This window comes from Apaloderma vittatum, unplaced genomic scaffold (genome assembly GCF_000703405.1).
Source record: "Apaloderma vittatum isolate BGI_N311 unplaced genomic scaffold, ASM70340v1 scaffold10206, whole genome shotgun sequence".
NCBI lineage: Eukaryota > Metazoa > Chordata > Aves > Trogoniformes > Trogonidae > Apaloderma > Apaloderma vittatum.
In genome coordinates, this window is record NW_009722285.1 from 22,322 (window position 1) to 27,239 (window position 4,918).

Genomic DNA, 4,918 nt, shown 5'->3' on the forward strand with positions numbered 1-4,918 from the left:
TGTAAGGCGGGCTTCCTGTGGTAGGAAACGTCCCTGCTCGTGACCGGTTGGCATCAAGTCTAAGTGTTGGCAGCACCAGCCCGGGTGGGGCTTCTCAAGCTGGGGTTCGAAACTCAATGAAGGTAATGATGCTACTTTGGGAATAATCTTATAAAATCATACTTGAAATTTAAAAAAAAACCACCCACAACAAAAAAAACACCACCATTTTGTTCCCAGCCATCAAGTTCAGTTACAGAGAGAAAATTTAAGAAAGACCTCCTAAGTTGCATGTGTTGGCCATCATGGCCAACCCAAAAAGGAGCAGTGACCAGATGTGCCACCAGGACCAGATGTATTCCAGGCACCATCACTGGCCCTGGTGGGAGATGCAGAGGGACCGCTCACTCTCCCAGCACCCGGTGCCCCCTCCTCTACAGGGCACTCACCACTTGCCTATGGCACCCATCGTCAGCCCCCTTCCTCCTGCTCCCCGGCTTGCCCTGGTTCTGGATGCGTCAGAAGAGAGGCGTGGGATGTCTGTGCTTTAAAGCCTAGGAGGGCAGAGCCCTTATGAACCCAAGCAGCCCACACAAAACCAGTCTGAAGGAAAAACAAACCACTTAGTAAAGAAGAGCCCAAGGGCGTAAATACATGTGAAACGATGCAGATTTGTGCAGATACTGCACAGCCTCCTGCAAAATAAAATGAACGCCAGTACAGTGTGAGGGGTTATATTTAGCTGTAATAATCACAGTGAGAGAGTTGCACACCAATGAAAACTTGATTTTCTTTGAGGAGTTAAAAATACAAATCAAGACTAAAACAATTTATTTAAATGCAGATTTCTGGTTTGCTGATTTAAATTACTTTGATCTGAAGCAAATGCACCCTTTTATCAGAAATAATTTGCCACTATGTTGCTCCAGTTTTTCTTTATTTTAGCTTCCTTAAACTAGATGGATTAGATGGACTGATGCAGAAGTGAATTGGGCTTACAGGATCCTAATACAAATCAGAGTTTTATTTTGACATAATGAACCACATTGTGTTCTATAGAGAGATTAAATACTAGAACAAGAATAGGTTACAACTTTTATGTAGAGAAAAAAAAATATTCTATATGAAATGGCAGAGAGGAGTTTGCTATTGAGTCAGACTGGAACTCTGCCTCTCCATTAGGGGGTTTCTAGTGCACGTGTTTTGTGATTTGGGCTCTGAGTTAAATCTTGTACATTTGTACACTACCCATGCATTTTCCTACAGGACCACTGGCATGGTTTGCAAATGCAGATGGCACTAGGACCAGATGTTTACATACAAGTATTTTAACACGTTTACATACAAGTATTTTCACACATGTTTACACACAAGTGTTTTCACAGCACTCAGAGAAGAAAAAATATCTTTAATATAGTCACTCACACATTGTTTTCCCAAATCATGGTCCTAGCTCTCAGGCAGCGACTGTCTCTCTGCAAGTTAGATGGGCTCATGCACTTTCTACTCCTAGTCGAACCATCTGTCTTGCATCATGATAGTGTTACTGGCAACCTGGTTATAGCTGTACAGTTTATCATGTAATTTTCATTTGAAATTCAAGCTTACTTTTTTTTTTAAATTAAAATATTTCTGCCATTAGCATATTACAACCAAAATGAAACTCCAACCTGTTACATCCACATCTGCATTTCTTCCTTGGGGTTTAACTCTGCTCTTAGATGAGCAGTCCTGGGGAAAGTGGTTGAGCTGATCAGTTGCCAGTCTAGCAAGGAGGCATCACAACTCCTTCTTACCCACAGAGGAACCCAGCGACATTAAGGCTGCCCCATTTTTAGATAGACAACTGAACTCACAGCTGCTACTCCCAGTCAGAACTTCTTCTCTTTTTCTAGGTATTATGGCTCTTGGTATCATCTCCTTCAGAGAACTCCCTGATTGCAAGGAGACTGCAATAACAGAGAGAGTGTAGCGGTCAAGTGCTTTTTTCTGCTTTGATCAGAGGCAGAAGTTGTAATTTTTCCATCTCTTAAAGCTTCCCCAAGCACATATCTTTGATTCTTGGAAGATATCTCTTCAAGGGAAGAGGTATTATGTATCCTTAGGATGCTAACAAACTTGAAGGAATCACACATATTTGAAGTCACAGTTCAGAAGAGACTCCTTTTCATGAGCACTGTAGTGGGTAATATAAGCTCACTATTTCACAGCAAAATCCCTGTAGGAATACGCTTTCTTGTGCACTTTAATAGGCCTTCAGCATTTCACCTATGTGTTCCAGAAACAGGTTTAAATGGGTAGAAGCATTGCAGCCTGAAAAAGAAAGCTCAGATTTAATAAGAAATGGCCTTTAAATTCAGCTAAAAACAATTACTATGGAAAAGAGGAAGATGTGAGAGTATTACACACACCACATTTTTCCTTTGATTTCACACAAAACCATTAGGAAAAAAGCAGAAAAGACAAGTAAAATTTAGCAGTGTATATGTCGTGTAGAGGAAATTAATTTCACTAGTCAGCACTTGTGGTTGAAATCCTTTGCATTTAAAGGGAAGGCTGTTCAAATATATCGCTGGTGCATTTTTCCTGTACACACATTGACATCACCAACTTTTTCCAAATGGCAGAGGCACCACTGCAGAAAAGCACTTCCAGTGCAGCCAAACATCATTATTTTGAACATTTAGTGATTGCTAAAAGCAATAAAAAACCACAACCTCCCCTTATTTCTCAGTTGACATCTCAGAGAAATATCAGAAAGGGCAGAACTAGATAAAGACTGAAAACCAAAACATGGCACCTACTCTCTGTTGAGGATTCATAACCACATTCCCTCCTACAGGACTGAGATCCTTTTTATTATTTTTAATGTGAATGGATATTACAATCTGTGTTAATCTGAACTCAAAGCACATCTGCATGCTTTTAATACAAGAATATCCAGGCTGAATGGGAAGTATCCAAGATGTGTTTCCAGAGATGTACATCACCTAAAAAATGTTGTGCAAGTCCCCTAAAAACATTTTTGTCTGAAAAATGATCCCATTGCAAAGCAGAGTAACATTTTTTTTTAAGTTTTCTTCATAGAATCATAGAATTGTTTAGGCTGAAAAAAATCTTTAAGATCATCAAGTCCAACTGTTAACTTGGCAATGCCAGGTCCACCACTAAACCATGTCTCTAAGCACCACATCTACACATTTTTTAAACACCTCCAGAGATGGTGACTCAACCACTACCTTGGGCAGTCTGTTTCAGTGCTTGACAACCCTTTCAGTGAAGAAATTTTTTGCTGATACCCAATCTAAACCTTCCTGGGTAAAACATAAGGCCATTTTCTCTTATCCTGACAGCATTTGATGGCTCCAATACCAGGTTGTCCTGCCGTGACAAAGGTATATGGACTAATGAACTGAATTCAGCTGATAACATTCATCTGTTCATCAGTAGAAGTCAACGATACCTTTTTTTTTTAATTTTCTTGTAAAAGAAGGGCAGAAGGCAGCCCTACAAAGAGATTCCAGCATCCTGAGAATATAAGATGTCTCCTACGCAATGTCAATAGAAAAAGATAAAAACTTTGTGGGAGGAAGAGGAAAACCCAACAATTTCACTTTCATCTTACAAAGGAAAATAACAATAATAGCCCTCCCTGCCCCAGCTCGAGAGATTTCTTCTTCTTGTTTTTCCCCATAGCCATTCCCAACCTCCAAACTGTAAAACTGACAAGATATGAAGAAGTTAAATGTTTCATCTGAGCACAGATTAGAGATCAAGTATGGTCTTGTTTATATGAAAAAAATTTTTTTTTAAAAAAAAAGGACTTTCAGGAAACAAGGGCAGGTTTCACTTGTGCAACCTACTTGGAGCACGGCAGGACATTTAGCAGTTTGCCCTCAGATCATGGGAAGGAGCTTGCCCCTCTTGTGTCCTAGGCCCTTCACTGCTTCATCAAAAGATGCTACTGGATGATGGCCCACTTCAAGAAGTTTGGCATTTGATGTGCACTGGTGCTCAGGCAAACTGAAGGAGGAAATCTCAGCAAGTGCCCCCATGCTGGGCTCAGTCCTCTCTCTGTGTTCAGCAAAGGTCACACATGGCTTTCTGCAATGGAGTGACGACATTAGTGGACAAGGGAAGAGCAGTGTATGTCATCCAGCTGGACTTCTGTAAGGCTTTTGACATGATCTCCCTCTAAGCTGGAGAGGTACAAGTTTTGTGGGTAGACTGTTTGGTGGATAAGGCATTGGCTGGATGGTCACATCCAGAGGGTGGTGGTCAATGGCTCGATACCCAGATGGAGATGCGTGTCAAGTGGTGTCCCTCAGGGGTCTGTGCTGAGACTAGTGCTGTTTAATATCTTCATCAGTGATACAGACAGTGGGATCAAGTGCACTCACAGCAAGTTTGCAGATGACACCAAGATGAGTGGTGCGGTCGACATACCAGAGGGACCTGGACAAGTTGGAGAAATGGGCCCATATGAACCTCATGAGGTTCAACAAGGCCAAGTGCAAGGTATAGCACCTGGGCTGAGGCAGTCCTCACTATCAATATAGACTGGGGGATGGTGTGATAGACAGGAGCCTTGAGGAAAAGGACTTGAGAGTACTGGCAGATGAAAAGCTGGAGATGAGCCTACATTGTGCACTTGCAGCCCAGAAGGCCAATTGCATCCTGGGCTGCATCAAAAGAAGTGTGACCAGCAGGTTGAGAGGGGACTCTGCCCCTCTGCTCTGCTCTGGTGACACCTCACCTAAAGTGCTGCATCCAGCTCTGGAGCCCTCGACACAAAAAGAACCTTGTTGGAGCAGGTCCAGAGGAGGGCCACAGAAATGATAAAAGGACTAAGAAGACAGGCTGAGAGAGTTGGGGTTGACTGGCCTGGAGAAGAGAAGGCTCTGGAAAGACCTTATAGCAGCCTTCCAGTCCCTGAAGA